Genomic DNA, 19,592 nt, shown 5'->3' with positions numbered 1-19,592 from the left:
CTTGGGGGTTCGGGCGTGGAGACGAAGGGCCCAGGAGAGATCTGAATGGACTTGTAGTGACATGGGCTTGTAGTGACATGGGCTTGTAGTGACATGGGCTTGTAGTGACATGGGCTTGTAGTGACATGGGCTTGTAGTGACATGGGCTCTTAGTGACATGGGCTTGTAGTGACACTGGGATGGACGGATGGTCCTCATTCATCAACCTTAAACAAGCAACATTGAGCCACGGGCTTCCCTATCTCTTCTCTACAACGTATGACCTAATTCAAATCAACAACGGATGTCACATGATAGTGTTGTTTTTATTTTTTGTTTTATCAATGGTTATCAAGTTCCATTTCATTTTGGCGAATGAGGTCCGATCCGCTATGCTATTTTGATGTTCCATTTCTTTGTGATGCTCGGACCACATGCTTAACGTGCCAGGAGGTTATTTAATCCAGCACTGCATTTTTATTATACACTTTAAAAATGTTAGCTTTAAACTATTACTTTCTAACTTATAATTTACAAATAAGAGAATGTAATAACGTTATTGTGTATAAGCTGTGGACTGAGAGAGGGATAGAGAGAGAGAGAGAAAGAAAAAGTGAGGCGTGGAAAAAAAAAGAGAACAAGATACAAATATGCAAAGAGAGAGAAAGAAAGGCAAAGAAAGAAAAATATAAGGAAAGGAAGAAGAGAAAATAATACATGGTGATAAAAAGAGAGAGACAGAAAAAAAAAGAGAGAGATGGACAAAGAAATATTTGGAAAAGACTGGCGAAATAGAGAGAAGTGAGAAAGAGAGAATATGAGAGGAGAGAAAAAGAGAAGGATCGAGAAAGAGAAAAGAGAATATGAAAGAGAAAGGAAATTAGAGAGAGAGAGAGAGAGAGAGTGAGAGAGAGAGAGAGAGAGAGAGAGAGAGTGAGAGAGAGAGAGAGAAGAGAAAGAGAGAGAGAGAGTGAGAGAGTGAGAGAGAGAGGGTGAGATAGTGAGAGTGAGAGGGAGAGAGGGAGAGAGAGAGAGTGAGAGAGAGAGAGTGAGAGAGAGATAGTGAGAGAGTGAGAGTGAGAGAGATAGTGAGAGAGAGTGAGAGAGAGAGTGAGAGAGAGAGAAAGAGAGTGAGATAGTGACAGAGAGAGAGAGAGAGAGAGAGAGAGAGAGTGAGAGAGAGAGAGAGAGAGAGAGAAAGAGAGTGAGATAGTGACAGAGAGAGAGAGGGAGAGAGAGAGAGTGAGAGAGAGAGAGAGAGAGAGAGAGAGAAAGTGACAGAACAATTTCAAACAGCAAATTCTAAAAATCTTTCTTTATGAAATAAAACAATTTAGTCACGTGCTTGTTTTAAGTAGTCCCACACTCAGATTCCAATAAAAGCATTTCATGTCTCCAAAACTCATTCACATTAAACATTCATCCTGTCAACATACACATGTACTGCAAGCATAAACACCATTTCTAAATATTTCTATATATATCAGTGATGACGTGTGCCGCTATGACCTATAGTGACGTCATGACAACACCCTAAAAGCATTTCGAACAAATGAAAAGTGAACATTCGCACTTCTAACTTTTAGCTTTATATTTTGTTGCAGAGCGTATTGAATGAGAAAAGTCCAAGAAGCAAATAACTATTTTAAATTTTCTTTTCTATTAAGTCTTACGTACTTTAAATCAAATTGACGCCGAGAGCCTTCTTAATGTTCCATCAAATACCAGAAGTTTCCAGAAGTTTCCAGGGCAAATGTAATCCTATTACACTGGATATCAAGAACCTGGCAGATAGTCGATAATTGGTAGAGTTAGAGGGTCCGTCGGTTAATGTTGATATAAGTCTTCCTTAGTCGGTAGTTCTCAAAGAAGTCTGTCGGGATCATGGCTGCCGGGGATGAAATATTTGGCCCTGACAACTTATTGTCAGTAGATGTAGTGGTTATGCAGAAGACATTTAGTGGACATATAGTGGACAAGTCATCAGTGGATTAATAATAGACTGTGAGACAAGCGATGAAGGGGGAAGAACGGAGATCGCAAGATAGAAATAAATATTAAAATGATGGATTTTAAAACGTATGGCACAATTATGTGAGTAGCCAACGTAGAATGCAAATTTCCACTTTCAGACCTTGCAATCTGTAGAGCAGATGATATAAAGGTCATCTGTCTTTTTGGCCAACGGGTTAATGAGGGTGTCATGTAGCCAGCACAACGACCAACTGCCTTTATTTTTTTCGATAGGGACTGATGATGTAATGTTAATCTGTTTCTATTGCCGAATCTTATGAGAATGTTATGTGGCCAGCAACAAGACCAACCGACTTTAATTTCCCCAATTAAAGTTAAATACCCATTAGAGTTGGGTCGTCCTAAAAATTCCGAAATTCAAAATACCAGGGTTCATCGAGATTCAAACAAAGGAACCTGGTTCGAAAGCCAAGCGCTTTACCACTCAGCCACCATGCCACAAGTAAGTCATTAATACATTAGATTTATGTCCCGGTTTTTAAATTTAATTAGTTTATAACACTTAACCAGGGCTGGCCTTATGCCACTGCAACCTATGCAGTTGCAGTGGGCCCCGCACTTTCATGGGCCCTGCGCTAATTCTAAATCTCCTGAAACCTCATGAAAATCTCCAGGAAAAATTGACAAAATTGTCGTTTTGGTGTGTCATTCAATATAAAAAACGCCAATTCTACGCGCGATATAAAAAGGTATTGCCAGCTTTCATTTAATAAAAATAATAATTGAGAAGATATTGCAAATATAATTTCATGATATTTTAGGTCTTTCAAAGTTCAATGGCTATCTTCTTTTTTGGCTTCTGAAAACAAACCATTTAATTTTTAAAATAAATTATGCAAGCAGTGGCGTAGCTAGGAATTTGTCATCTTTTGTTGCCCGGGGGGCTTGACCTCTTTTTATATTTAATATTGAATTAAAAAACACTCATTTGAGGGCCCCCTTTTAGTTAAGGCCCGGGGGGATTTTCAAATTCTCCCCTCTCTCTCTCTCCCTAGCTCTGCATTTTTTCTCATTAAAAAAAATCCCCTTTCAGAACTTAGTGAGCGCCTTGGAATTAAAATGAACCTGTGTACGAAATTTCATGTGCTTTTGTGACCAACCACCTTTACTTTTCCCCAACTAACGTCAGGTTAGATCAGAGGCGCCCGAAATAAAAAATCCCGATCTTCACCAGGATTCGAACCCTGATCGCAGGTTCGGAAGCCATGCGCTTTACCGCTCAGCCACTGCACCTCCTTTTCTCACTATTGCTCTTTTTCGCTATTAATAGTAAAAAACGGGATGATTTTTTTCAGTGTATTTTTAAAACATTTAAGCAAAAAGTTTTCTTTTCTAAAATAAAGTTAAACAATATTTGTATTATTAAGTAATGTATTGTCTGTGAAACAAGCTACTAAAATTTGTCATGAGATGTTTACTTTCGTTTTAAAAGAGATAGATCGCATTTAGTATGTATATAGGTCGATAGTTTTTTTAAAACAGCTAATAAGCAGCGTTTTAAGCTAGACTTTTTTATCTCCCTACTTTACCAGAAACCAAATGTAGTTCAATGTAGATATAATAATAAATAAATATCTACTATGTAAACGCAAAATTCTCACTCACTAATAAATAGATCATTTGAGCTGTCGTACAGAATGACATGAAATTTCGTGCACAGGTTCATTTTACCTCCAAGGCGCTCACTAAGAAGTGATTTTGACGCATTCACAACATGACAACCGCAATTCGCGAACAACTACAACATTCTAGAATCTGCTTACCTAGGTCGTCATAACCAAGTTGCTAAATTAATACATCACCTGGCTTGTACACATAATTTCATTAAGAAAGATACGCCTCCTTGTTACAAATAATCGCCACAAGAGGTTCTCGAGTCCACCGGACACTTATAGTGTTGGAAACTTGGAATAGGCCTATTCTGACGGACAAAACGCTGGATTTTGTTATTATCAACCGAGGGGATAGTGACACCTGACCTCACAGATAAATTCAATGCCCTTAACATTCCTAGGAACATTCTCGTTGCCTGTCAGAAGGCGGTACTGCTGCAGACCTGCCACATCACCAGAAAATTCCTCGATGGAACCTGATAAAGGACTACGATGAATTTTGTTTCCCTTTAACGAAACTCGACCCTGGCTTCGACAGAGAATGAATACTCGTTCTTTTATAATAATAATAATAATAATAATAATACAATTGGATTTCCCTGTTGAACATGGCTGAGATGTCATAAAACTGAAAACGAAACTTCTCGAAGAACAAGGGGATGGCAGGGTACCGATCCGAGACCAGTGAGAAGGCTGCCCGGAGCACATACCACTCGATCAGGCAGCAAGCAAAACTAATGGTATACAGCAGAACACTATTAGCAGAAACAAAAAACACCACCACCATATGTAAAGGAACATATGTAAAGGAACAAAATAGCAGAAGAAAGATTTGGTTAGTTTGAAAAGTACAGATTTCTTCTGACACTAGTTGATATTTGTACTAAATAGCCTCCAAGCAATGTCACTCTAACCGCAGCTGATGTTTCTGGAGAATTACTCAAGAATTTGTTTGCAAGACACGTTTTACTTTCTGACAGAACAACTAAGTTCACCACTGATATTTAAAGTCAGAGCAAAAAACAAACCCCATTTGGGCAGTTGTTTGAGACAAACATCTATAAAAAAGCTAACAAGATCCTTGAAATAAAGAATCACCCTTTGTGTCAGGATTTCGTGATTTTACCATCACAAAAGAGATACAAGACAAACAGACACAAACACTCTTTTGTTCCCCTGGCAATCAAATCATTAAATAAGAACAATCTGGTATAAACTTTGTCACATGTAAATTATGAGTGAGTCTGGTGTGAATGTACACTTTGGTTTCTTATAGTTATAATGTTTTTTGTTTGGTAATGCACCAATTGTAAGACAAATTTCCTTACGGATAATAAATATTATTATTATTATTATTATTATTATTATTATTATTATTATAAGTTTATAGCCGATATTTTAAAGTTTATAACCGATACTTTGAAGTTCATAGCCGACAGACAGCCCAGTAAGTCCTTAAGTTTCCATTCGGTGCACGCTAGAACGAGAATGTAAAACACCAGATCACTGAAAAGTCAAAGTCGCTGGTCAGCCATCATTACTGTTCACACCATACTGTTTTTAGGGTTATCTATAGGGCAGATAATATAATGGTAATCTATTTCTATTTCCCCAGAGGGTGTCATGTGGCCAGCACACCGACCAACCGCCTTTACTTTCCCCAACTATTGTCAGGTTCCCATTAGAGTTGGGTGGACTCAGGAGCGTCCTAAAAATCACAAAATTCAAAATCCCAGTCCTCACCGGGATTCGAACCAAATGCGCCTCGGTTAGGACGACAAGCGCCTTACCACTCAGCCACCTCGTAAGTATTGTATTCAGGCTGAATGATCTACGTAAACTTCATCTTGCATTGTGATTGTTTATTGTTCATCGCAAGCTAGGAGCATCTTTAAGTGGACGGGACGGGTTCGATTCTCCAAAACTAATTCCAAGTTTAGGATTTATATATGTAACTACTTTGTCAGGAAATATTTCCAAGAAACAGGAAGTCACAAAACAAAAGACATGCGCCGATCGGATGACATATGTCTAAGTATGTCATTACATTCAACACAGAATTCACTTTCACTCAGCAGAGCTAATTAGTAAGTCTTAAGTTCTAATTACAAAGCTTATATCAAATCACTCTGTCTGTCTGTCTGTCTGGTAAAACGTTTGCACACGTTATTTCTCCCACACCAACATTAAGACATATCAGTTCAAAGCTTTTTTAGATTAGTTTATCACTAAATCTGTAGTGTTTATGTGTGTAATGTTATCCCGGTCCTATTGAATTTGAATTGCTTCCTATGCATGTTGTATAATAAATGTTGGTATAATGATGTAATTAATAGTAATAATTGTTATTGTAAAAAAAAATTAGAAGAGGGGCCTCGCAATGTGTATGTCCGGCCCTGTAACCAATGTTATAGAGCACCATACGTGTTTCTCTTAGAAATGACATTCATGCATATACTGCAGTCAGTTCAACACATTTCATCACAATTTGTTTATTTTCCACATTTAAAATTGTCCCTCCCCGCCTCAAGGTGTTGGCTCCTACTTGGATGAGTGAGGTATCTCACAGGAACACCTGCATATTTTGCCGCATCCAATGCTGACAAGGCGGCCGTTGTCCCCCCGGGGCAATACATTTCTTGTCGTCTTTTACGGGCTCTCTTCTTGTCCTTTAAGTAGTCTTTCAAAATGTTAGCCTAAGATTCAAACAGCCTAAGATTCATTTCGTCTGAGTCAAGCAGCCTAAGATTCAAAGAGCCTAAGATTCATTTAGTCTGAGTCAAGCAGCCTAAGATTCAAACAGCCTAAGATTCATTTAGTCTGAGTCAAGCAGCCTAAGATTCGAACAGCCTAAGATTCATTTAGTCTGAGTCAAGCAGCCTAAGATTCGAACAGCCTAAGATTCAAAGAGCCTAAGATTCATTTAGTCTGAGTCAAACAGCCTAAGATTCAAACAGCCTAAGATTCAAACAGCCTAAGATTCAAACAGCCTAAGATTCATTTAGTCTGAGTCAAGCAGCCTAAGATTCAAACAGCCTAAGATTCATTTAGTCTGAGTCAAGCAGCCTAAGATTCAAAGAGCCTAAGATTCATTTAGTCTGAGTCAAACAGCCTAAGATTCAAACAGCCTAAGATTCAAACAGCCTAAGATTCAATCAGCCTAAGATTCATTTAGTCTGAGTCAAGCAGCCTAAGATTCAAACAGCCTAAGATTCATTTAGTCTGAGTCAAGCAGCCTAAGATTCAAACAGCTTAAGATTCATTTAGTCTGAGTCAAGCAGCCTAAGATTCAAACAGCCTAAGATTCATTTAGTCTGAGTCAAGCAGCCTAAGATTCGAACAGCCTAAGATTCATTTAGTCTGAGTCAAGCAGCCTAAGATTCGAACAGCCTAAGATTCATTTAGTCTGAGTCAAGCAGCCTAAGATTCGAACAGCCTAAGATTCAAAGAGCCTAAGATTCATTTAGTCTGAGTCAAGCAGCCTAAGATTCAAACAGCCTAAGATTCAAACAGCCTAAGATTCAAACAGCCTAAGATTCATTTAGTCTGAGTCAAGCAGCCTAAGATTCAAACAGCCTAAGATTCATTTAGTCTGAGTCAAGCAGCCTAAGATTCAAACAGCCTAAGATTCATTTAGTCTGAGTCATGCAGTCTAAGATTCAAACAGCCTAAGATTCATTTAGTCTGAGTCATGCAGTCTAAGATTCAAACAGCCTAAGATTCATTTAGTCTGAGTCAAGCAGCTTAAGATTCAAACAGCCTAAGATTCGAACAGCCTAAGATTAAAACAGCATAGGATTCATACAGCCTAAGATTCAATTAGTCTAAGATTCAAACAGCCTAAGATTCAAACAGCCTAAGATTCAAACATCCTAAGATTCAAACAGCATAGGATTCATACAGCCTAAAATTCAATTAGTCTAAGATTCGAACAGCCTAAGATTCAAACAGCCTAAGATTCAAACAGCCTATGAATCAAACAGCCTAAGACTCAAACAGCCCTACGTCTAGCAGTTTTTGGACATATCACTTTGACCCTAAATGACTTTTTCTAAAGATCTCTGGTGTTTTCTTTTCAACTAATAACCTTGAACTTACTCTATTACTCGAAGTGTAAGTACGCAGATGCCACGTGTTCTCGTCTAACCAATCAAAAAGGGTTTTTCTTTTAAACTCCACAGACTTAACGAAGCGCCATCTGCTTCGTTACGTCATTATGTTTGTATGCAGGTGAATGAACAAATAACAAAACAGTCGAACAGACAAGTTTGTTGTACAGTGGATCTCACGCAGTAGATTATAAAAAAAATAATTTTAGATTTAGGGTTTTAAAAGTTTTATCGGTGCAGGGTCGGTCTAAGGTATAGGCAAACTACACATAGGGCCTCCCACTGGAGGAGGCCTCGCAATGGCCTCGCATAGGACTCAGATTTTATTTAAATTGTGATACTATGATAAATTCTAATCAGTCAGAGTTCTATGTCAACTAGCCTCGCTCAAAGTCTCTACTAGTCTGCCTTGACTTTATACACTGGTTAGACTTCAAATGTTAGAAGACCATTGTTGCTTGTTTGTGATGAAAGTATCGAAATCACAGACCTATATATATATATATCTAGACTGGACACGGAGACCTTTTAACACTACCAAAAAATTGTCGTGAAAAACTTGTTAAAAAAGCTGAAACAAGTCGTTGTTTTGTAAAGTAGCTATAAGAAGTATAGTGTTGTTTTTTAAAACCCTAATCTATATCTAAGCAACATACAATTAAATGGCATATGCGCGAATATGTTTAAGAAGCTTACGGAATCCTAGCAGTATGTCACGGCATTGCCTCTATCTGCTAATTATTTGCTTAAATTTAGATACAGATAGATTTGAATTATATAGAATAATTTTATAATTTCGGTGTTTATAATTTTTTTTATATTTTATTTGGGGTCACCCAATCCGGCCCTGATCAGTGTGTGTGTGTGTGTTACATCAACTAAACTTGAAACATTTGTTTCCGATGTTTGTGTCACAGTTTATGTGATGACGTAGCCAGATAAGACGAATGTCATCGCTCCAACTTTCCAAAACAAAACCCTATGGCTAAAATCTGATCTTATCCTATCTTATCTTATCTATTACAGACGTTACTTTAAAAAAAAAAATGATAAAGAAGTTATTTACGTCCTACGCATTTCATGTGTCAATATTCTCATCCATGTTACTCAATGACTTGAACTCTGGTAAGTCGTTGGTTTTTTTTTTGGCTGATTCAGGCAACCCATTCCATTCTCTACTATCACCGCTAAAAATAGCTAGTTGTTTTTTTTGTTGTTGGATGTATCCGGTGTACGACATGAAGGAAGTGTTGTTAAGCGAGGTACATGACAAGATTTGTGTTGTAAGCCCTGCAGAACCCAAACTTTCCAAGCTCTTCCGTTTGTAGCACGAAATAATTTAAAATAATTTATGCATAAAACACTAAACCATAATTTTCTAATAAAAAAACAAAATTTAATGAAATACCCAGAAAGACACAAAGAAGGCGACTCGGTAGCACACCATATGCTAGGACAAATCTGTACAAATACTCCTTCTTCCCATGCGCTATTAGAGCATGGAATGGGTTGCCTGAGCCAGCCAGGAAAACCAGTGACTTGGCAGAATTTAAGTCATTGGTTAATATGCTTGACTGACTTCATGACGTGTACGACGTAATCATCTTCTTTTTTTTTTTGAAGTGTGTATCATATGAGATAATAATATAAATTGGAGGAAGCATTATACTGTCACTCTAGGACTTAAAACTGATTTCAAACTAACTAGACAACTAACTAGCGGGAATAGAGAAAATATAGGACGAAGATCAACCTCTACGCATTGTTAAAATTAGAGCTTAATTTTCTTTTATTTACATTGCAAAATATGTAGGTCACATGTGGGGCTGCGTACTACGGGAAATACTGCATTCCTCATTCATCTTCGGGCTCGAAGTTAAACCCTATTATTGTTTATAGTTGATGACAGTTCAATTGAGCGTCCTTGACATTGTGAAGTTTACCGTGAACATATTCTATAGAATAACAACTGGGTGAAAAGAGGGTCGAATCCCTTGTAAAAGTGATTTTTAAAAAAAAATCCGAACCTTGCCTTCTGGTAGATAAGACAACAGGTTAATCATTAAGCCAACTCTATCGTATATATAAATGCAAATAATTTTATTGTAACTGTATGCTTATCTTTCACATACACCATAATTCAGCTTAGCATATTCCTACACAGCGGCGTCACTAAGATCGGTGTCACCCGATGCGGTTACCTCAGAGTGCCCCTCCCCAAATCAATTATAAAACCAATGCAATTAGCTACTATTACCGACTGTTATCGATTATAACAGAACAGTAAAATGAATATCGATTATATTTTTAAAAATTAGAAGGAGATATAGATCCAGAGTTCTAAATCAGAAGTCTGTCTATTATTTTATCTACATGTCCATATATAGTAATATTGATAAATAATGACTTTAAATGTAATTCTTGTTATCTTGATTAATAATCAAATGTGGAAAAACTACAAAGCAAAAACCACAGATTTATACTTTAAAGCAAATCTTTCACGCTGCCATTATGTAACGTCTGTGTCAAACAAAAAACAAACAAAATATAAATATAAATATAAATCCATGTAATAACATGCAAAAATATGTTTTAGGTATTTAACTACAGTCGCTTTTTTTTTTTTTTTAAAGTTTTCTACTTTCTATACAAATCTTCAATTTTTAATACTTGGGGTTCAATATTTGGTGGGTGTCACCTGGTGCGGCCGACACCTCACACCGCCTAGTGACGCTACTGCTCAACATTAAGGCCTCATATTCATACATCAGCATCACACATTTAGACTTCAACATAATGTATTCATTCACAAACAAAAATATATCAACACATCATCTTCTCACGTCCTTGCATCAGCTTCACATATCCACATTCCAATGTCACATATCCTCTCATCAATGTAAATATCCACACAGCAATCTCACATATTCTCACATTAACTCTTTCTCTCCGTAATTATTTACCACATTCTGGTGGAATCAACGTTGTTATCGTCAGTTAGTAGAGAAAGAGTTAATGCCATATATTCACACATCAATATCGCATGTACACACACAAACATCACATATCCGAAATTCCATAACGCTTAAAGAAACATGCACATCTTGTATCCATTCTCGTTCCCGCTTTGCTTAAAGTTTTAGAACCTCTACTTCTGACACCAAACTTCTTAAATTGAGCTCGAAGTGCCAGAGTTTGAGAGGGAAATTTGATTTGCTTGAACAAAAGAAAACAGGAAGAATAATTTCGCCATAACTTTGGCGTCAGACCCGTGGTCTGCGGGCTTATTACAGTCTGTCTCATTTCACTTGGTTGATTTGATTAGCTGGTTAAACATAACAAGAAGGCACGCCAAGAATGATACACTTCTAAAAGCATGGATTATCTCAAGAATAAGTTTATACTTCGGTTTCCATTGATTTGTTTTTCTTATTTTGCTAGCTCAGCTTTTCAGACATAAACACAAACTTGTTATACATTGTGCTTATTAATAAATCCGTTTTTAGTGGCCCACTTAAAGAAGAGCAAAGCCGTTATTTGTTTGGTCTGCTCTATTCGTTTTGTCTGTTTCGTTTCGATATCTAGAAGCGATATTCTAAATCTGATTTCTCTGAATAGTACGCTCTAAATGTTGTAAGAATTAACTTTGCTTAACGAAATGGAATGCAGGCACTTTTAAACGTAAATGTACAAATATTTTTTCTCATATACACAAACACCATTTTTAAAACAAATTTTAATGCGTCATAAAGTTTTACGATACTTATCAATTAGAGGCCGTGCATAAACCGAACCCGAACCGAACGAACCGAACTCGAACCTCACTTATGACCGAACCGAACCCGAACTTTGAAACTGCTTGGTACGAACCGAACCGAACGAACCCTCCTTTTCTTAACCGAACTAATTTTGCAATTTGTACATCCTTTTTTTTTATTTTTGGTTTTAAAAAAATAAAAAAATACTTAAATATTTTATTTAAATTCTAATGATTCCATTATACTTTGAAAATTTGGGAGGGGGGGAGTATTTTGAAAACTTTAAAAAGAAAAAAAAAGCGGCGCGCTGTGGTTCCCATGGGTTTTTCCGTATGTGCCGGCTCCCTCCTGGCCTTGAATTTTCGCGGGCTGTTTGCAATATTGGTTTTGAGTTCAATAGGCATCCTCTAATTAGATCTAGATCTAGACTCTAGTTCCTAGTAAGTAGAAAGTCAATATTAAAATATTATCACTTTTATTTGAGATGGCTGATAGTTGAGAGTAGAATTTTTTTTTTTGCCGATTAGAGAGTGTAGATATTAATCTACAATAAGTTCATTTGTGTTCTAGTTGAAAATAAATTTTAATTATCTTCTACTAAGTGATTTATTTTTTACTAAATTGTGAAGTATTCCATATGGGAATATTATCAGTGGCGTAGCAAGGGTGAGGGAGAAGGGGGAGAAATGGAAAATCTCCCCGGGCCCCCACTTGAGAGGGGCCCCAAATGAGTGTTTTTTTTTTACAATATTCAATATTACTCAAAATGCAGGGGCCCCCAAAGAGGTCCAGCCACTCCCGGGCCCCAAATGATGAAAAATTCCTAGCAACGCCCCTGAATATTTTTACTATTATTTTGTTTTGCATTATTGATCATCAGTATTTTTAATGCAGCGTTTCTCAAACTTTGGGTCCTCCCCCGAGGGTGGGGATGGCGAGTACCTTGAATTGGGGGATGGGGAGACGCAACTTGCTGACAAAAAGGGGTGTCATAGAGTGTGTGTGTGTGTTGTCTGGTGGCGATAAGAAGAGGTTAAGCGACTGATTTGTGTTTATGCATTGAGTATGATGAAATTAGCGTAATGCAAATGTGAAACGGCAGACAATCTTGAGACATGAAAGAGTAAAGACGTTGTTTTGTGGTGACCTAGATTTCGTTTAAATATCAGTATATTTCATTAATATTAGATCTCTATCTCAAGTTAAATTTGTGAATATTGTAATAACAGTTAGGCTATATTGAGTTGTTCACATAAGAACTTTATTTTAAAGTTTATTAAGTTTATACGTTATTATAAGGAATGCAGTTTTTCCCATGGCTGCGTAGTCCTAGATGTGACCTACATATTTTGCTACATCCAGGGCAAGCATAACCACTGTCCGCAGGTGGTCCATTTAGTTTTTCTTTTCGCGTCTGCGTTTGTCCTCGTCAGCGGATATTCTTTTTGTCTCAAATGTGTATCCCGCGGCCTTCGGGAGTAAACTCCAACTGACTCGTTCTGAAGCCGCATGTAACCAGGTGCTCTCTTCTATGTCAGCTGAGCAAAGTTGACGCCTAAGCTGGTCTTTGAAGCGTTTCCGTGGGGCGCCTCTGTTATGGCGGCCACCTTTTAGCTCACAAAAAAAAAATAAGTCTGTCTTTGGCATACGTTCGTCTCCCATACGGGATACGTGCCCTGCCCAGCGTAAATGACGGACCATAAGAAGTCCCTCTATACTATCCTTACAGGTAAAAATATAAAACGTCTTTATTGGTTCAATTGTACTAGCTGTTTGTAAGCGACAAACCAACGACCAACTAACAAGGAGAGGGGGCGTCGAAGAAAAAAGTTTTATTTTCAGTTTAATTTATCTGAAATATTAGTATAATTACATGTTTAAAAATTAAAATATATCAAGTAGGAGATGTCATTTTATCTTCTAATAAGACCTTATCAACTGTAGACTTCTTTTTGCTAGGCGCGTATGCACAATATGGGTCAAAACGTTTTGAAGAAAACATTTTAAAACATCTCCGCTATTGAGATTCTTCTGCATTTTTTGTCTCAGAATAGTCGAATTTCTTCCCTATATTGCAATTTATTATAGTGACGACTTATGTGTGAAAAAAAAAATCCTCGATAGAGACGTCTTTACACGCAGAATATTTTTTTTTAGTATGATGAATAGTGCGTTCTGAAAGAAAGCACATCGATATTAGCCTTTTAAAAAAAGATCTCTTCTTACTAAGAGAAAAAGGTTAGAATACGCTTAGCGCCGAGTCATGCCCAGAATTAAACCACTTGCCGACTTTAGCGAAAACCTGCCGAATCTTCAATTCTATCTCCATTAAGAAATTTTTACAATGCTTAAAATGTATGTAGGCAACATTATTTTGGAAAAAGTATTGCCCATAGGCCTATTATATGTCGCAAAGTATTTGTTTTATGTAAATTAAACTTAAAGTGTTTTATCTGATAAATTGTCTAAAACCTTATAACTTAATTTTGCTATTACATAATTTCATAACATCGAACCGAGCCGAACCCGAACTTTAGACCTGACCGAACCGAACCGAACCCGAACTATACTCGTCATCGAACCGAACCGAACTCGAACTTGAATCTGACCGAACCGAACCGAACCCGAACTTTAAAAGTTGGGTTCGATTCCTATCTCTATTATCAATCTAAAGTACAACAAGGAAGTTTACAATGTAATAGATTCAGGCAATGTGCAATAATTACCGTTCTTTATTGAGTTACAAATATATGGTCAAATGTCATATCAAAATTTAATATAAAAAAAATGTGATGGTATCACTGTTGATCCTCGGGTTGAGCTAAAACGTTTTCCCATCTTCAATTTAATGCATTTCTGAGGTAGAGACTGAGTATGCAGATCATCTGCTGCCTAACAAGGTTCGTTGAATATCGAAACCCTGTCTGTTTACTGGAAGAATAATATTTCTTCTTGAGAAGAGTGCGCATTATGCAGAACTAACGAAAGAAATGTTTTTCCAGGAATTCTGTTTGAAGATGGGTGTAGTTTCTCATTGAAATCATCTTCATTGTAAGCTACCAGGAAAAGCAAACACACTTGTTCCATGTTAAAAGAATTTATATTTCATTCAAGAAAAAAAAATGTCACTTTTTGGCCGACGTTTTTAAAATAGAAACTATTATTCACTTTCCGTGGCAATTGAAATAATGTCCAGAAAATAATTATAAGATTGATATTTTCTATTTCAGAATAACAAATTAGCTTTTCTCGACAGGCTTAAAACGGCAAAGCGACTTTAGACTTCGGTACAAAAACAAACAACAACATTCTGACGGCTACTATAACTGAAATAAAATTTTCCACCTTAAATATTAATGTGGGCAGTTTTCAAAAAGCGGACGCTACTTTGAAAATAAAAATTTCGGAGAACAAATTTCGAGCGTCAGTGTGCCAATTTAGAGATTTTGGAGAAAAAATGTGAATTTTATTTATAGCACAATGGACCAGCTTTAAGAGATCTGGAGAGAGAAGATTGTTTTTTTAACACCTTGAACAGCATTCCTTACTTGATCCAAAGTAAATTAGTTAATGAGATTATCGATGACGGACTTGGAATTGTGCTCACCCTTTACCTTTACTTCCAAGGCTATTGTTTAACATCATTGGTAGTTGTCACATACTCGTTTGAGACTCACTGTGGCATGTAGTGATGTCATAGTCACCTAATTATCTCGTGCCTTTAGGACGGAAAAATCTAACGGTCAGTAACTGACCATGAGGTTAAAACCTCAGTTAACCTGGAGCTTTAGTAGATGAAGGAGGTACTTTTATTTTTCTACTGTAATATGTATATTGTAAAGCTCATTTCATTCTGAACACGGAGATGTACTTGTATTGGATAATATTAATATGTGTGCCTACGTGGCTAGATTAGCCAGGATATATATTTGATTATTAAACTCATCGTCTGCTGATGCCTGCCTTTATTTTGGTATATTTAGAGAGCTATGTAGTTATGTAAGTTATTCAAGTTGTTCGCGATAGCAGCAGTAAACCAGTACAATAAGAGCAACCCCGTCTATTAATAGGACCCAAGGCTACATACTCAAGATGACCTGCAACAAACAGGTTATAGAAGTTTTGTCAAACTTAACTTGTTATATTTGTTTTTAAATATTATCTTTATGGAAGTGTAATGCTAAGTTTTGAGTTAATGTTAGTGAAACTAGAAAATGTTCAACGAAGATGCGCGCGAGATTTAAATCTTAATCCTTATTGTTTTCTTAAATATGTCTGGTTCTTTGAATAAATAAAAAGTTTGTATTTTTTAATATATGGCTCTTTTGGATGTGAAGTTTGCCGACCACTGACCTAGTTCAACTTAGCCGGTTTAGGCGTATTCTTAATGTAGAGTTTGAAATGGACCTGAACAACCGATTAGGAAAACGAATCTGAATAAAAGTTTTATTTATAAATATACAGGCTTTTAACTTCAATCTAGTTGTATTAATGAAATAAAGAGATTTTAAAAAAAATGCACTTAAGACCTTGACGCATACATTACGTGACATCAGCCTACACAACCAAACCATCCGCCCACCTTTACTCATGATTAAATCAGAACCACGCACAGACACTCTGTAACAATTACTTGTGAGCTTCCAATGCGTGCAGTTTAATTTTTATAAAAAGGATTTGTTTTTAGAGTGAATACCGTGACATAAAAACCAGTCTTAAAACAAGATTTTATTGTTACTTCACTTCACTTCAGTATGTTTCAAAGAGGTTATCGCAAAGAGAATACATAGAAGTACATTGACCTGTAGGAACCGCCGGTTATATTAAGGATGAGACTATAACAGAAGCGAAGCGTGTACTATTGTGATCTCTCTACAAACATCTTGACATAGCTCCGTGATAAGTGCAAGACAGGTTTTTTTTAAAACTCCGTGATAAGTGCAAGGCAGGTGGGTTTTTTTAAAGCTCCGCGATAAGTGCAAGTTAGTCTTTTAAGCTCCGTGATAAATGCAAGTCTTTTAAGTTCCATGATTAGTCAATGTCTCTTTTAAGTTCCATGATTAGCCAATGTCCCTCTTGTTATTTAGCAACGTGATAATTCAAAGAAACCTTTTTAGCTCCATGATAAGTCAATGTATCTTTTTAGTTTCGTGATAAGTCAAGATCTGTTTTGCTCTGCAATAACTCAAATTATTTTTTCACTCCGAGATAGTTAATGTATCTTTTTTAGCTCTTTGATAAGTCAACTTATCTTTTTCGTTTCGTAATTAGTCAGGGTATTTTTTTTGTTCCGTGATAAATCAAGCTCATATTACCTCACTCTGACTCTCATCCATGTCTCACATGCATATGTTGCTGTTGGGGTGACGATTGAGTTAAGAAGCTGCCAAAAGACTAAACTTGACATAACAAAGATGGCTAAGACGGATTTTAGGAGTCAGTTATAGAGATCGGGTCTCAATCAAGGAAATAATAATATATCGAACTGGGAGTCGACCTCTTAATGAGGTTGTGACAGAGCGTCGAATAAGGTTTGCGGGACTCGTTCTCGGACAAAATGAGCAAGGCATACCAAGAGTTGCGATGACGTGGAGGCCAATACGAAGAAAACGCAAACATTGACGTCTTCGTAGAACCTGGCGCCATACTTTCATGGAGAACCTCAGAGCAGCGGACACCAGGTAGGAAGACAGCCTGTCACCCAATGCCCCGAACGGCACTGGAGGATATAAGTCTAAATAAATAAGTAAGTAAGTCTGTCTGTCTGTCACGGAGAATTCTTTTTAAACGCTACATTTTCCACTTTCAATTCTTGGATCAAGTTGAAACTTGGCACGATTATTTATTGTCAATGACAATCAATCGATGAATCCATCAAATAATTAACCAATTAGTTATGGTAATTAATTAATTTTATTTCATATAGAAAAATGGGAATAAAGCTTGCAGTATTGATAGATATAAAAGTAACTCTGTTGTTTTTTTGTCCCCTTATAATCATCTCCTCTCATTGTGTACTATTTTCCATTACCATTATAAGACAAGATAGTATGATCCATTTGGGTCGTCTGCTTTGTGTACACACACACACACACACACACACACACACACACACACGCACGAACACAAGCACGCACACATACACGCACAAAGCATTGAGTCTGACGCAAGAGTCAGAAGAATGTGAGGGCAAACTTTAAAAAAATGCTCAAATTGACCTGGATCTTCTTTCACTCGCCAGATATTAGTTTTCTAAAAACTTGAATTAAATATATATTTCTTTTCCTTAAGTATTTCCAAATGTATTTTTAAGAAGATGGCACAACTACCTTCCTCGTCTTCTTTTTTTCTCTCCTTGAAATGATAACTAGTCTAGACAAAAAGATCAAAGGAAAACAAAGAGAAACAAAGAGGATGTTAAATAACAAACTTGATGTATGAACGGCTCTCTGTTATAATTATGTTATGAAAATTATATGCTGTATCGGTTGTCGTTCTTATGTTTACATGTGCTTGTAACTCGTCCGTAAGAATGTGTTTACGAAATGTGTGTGTTGTGTAGTCATTCAGTGAATTAAAGCCATACTAAGCGGACATGGCTTTCGACTCTGTTATCATTGTGTTCATAACAAATTATGATCGTAAGAATCAAGGGTCAAGCCAAGGAAATAAAACTTGAAAAGATTTTCAATTCCGGTAGACCATCTGTAATGGAAATAGTAACAATAGGGCCTTCATTGACAATTAGTACAGGGCCTCAATATCCCATGGCCCGGCCTTAACAGTAGACATCATTAAAGAACACTGTAGCAGGATTTCATGCCTGGACAATGAACACCATCTGCACATTTCTCTCCCACAAAGTAAGCTTTCAAATCCTGATCAAGGCCGAGGGGCCAGGCCTTAGTGCTGATGTCGACCTGACATATCTGTTGTGTGCTTTAATAGAGAACTAATGATTAGAGTGTAAGAGACAGAGATTATGTCCATCATCCGTTTTAGTTTTAGATTAGAGCCTCGCGACGGTAATAAATTATTTCCAAAACAAGTTTGAAAGGTTTTAAGAGACAAACAAATGCACATTAACAATTCTTATAACAATACAGACTGGCCACAGAGGGGCTGAGTGGTTAAGCGCTTGGCTACCGAACCTGGGGTCCTGGGCTTGAATCTCGGTGACGACTGGGAGTTTTTAAGGCGCCCCTGAGTCCAGCCAACTGTAATGGGTACCGGACTTTAGTTGGGTAAAGAAAAGGCGGATTCTCATTAACCCTTGGTCAAAGAAACAGAAGTCCTATAGATGACAAGGTCTGAAAGAGGAAGCTTTATTTAACTTTTTTACTGGTCACAGACACATTTTATTTCCATCTAGCAGGTCTGCAGCAGTTACGCTCTCTGATAAGAAATAACAGACTTTTTAGTACATCCAGGGCCTTCGGAATATCTCTATATGCGTGGTCAGTTCGGTTGATGTCACAAATATATATTTTGTTTCAAAGCGTATATAAATTCACCCTGTGTGTCTGTATGAGTGGTTTCTTTTACACTTTTTTTCTCCCACTTCCCATTCTCGGATCAAGTTGAAATTTTGCATAATTACTCGTCGTCGAAGACAAGAAAAGAATCAATAAACAAACTAACCCATTAAATACTCAGTTAGTCATACTTTTGTTTTGTTTTTATTTAGAATAAGTAAAGATAAACCTTACAGTATTGAGAGATGGGGCATCTATTGGACGATCCTCTCCCTTTATTCAATATTACCTTTTTTAAAAAGTATCTATATATGTATAATTCTCTTCGTGGCCCAACCATGCAGGACACCACGGTGAAAAAGTCATGGAAAGGTAACTTATTTTTGCAAGTGGCACTGAAGAGTTACCCTACGTAACTTTCGCGGTGACAGAGATCCAAGCTCAGAATATAAAAAGGGGGGTGGCGTATGCTACGCCGCTGGTCTGCTCGTTTTTTAGCGCCCCCGAAAGGGGAAAAGACGCTATTAGTTTTGTGTCCCGTCTGTCCGTCCGTCCCGTTTAGATCTCAGAAACCAGAAGAGAAAATGAAAATCGGACATCATGATATTTTAGATCATTCAAAGT

The sequence above is a fragment of the Biomphalaria glabrata genome, chromosome 3 (assembly GCF_947242115.1).
Source record: "Biomphalaria glabrata chromosome 3, xgBioGlab47.1, whole genome shotgun sequence".
NCBI lineage: Eukaryota > Metazoa > Mollusca > Gastropoda > Planorbidae > Biomphalaria > Biomphalaria glabrata.
This window is presented reverse-complemented; position numbering follows the sequence as displayed.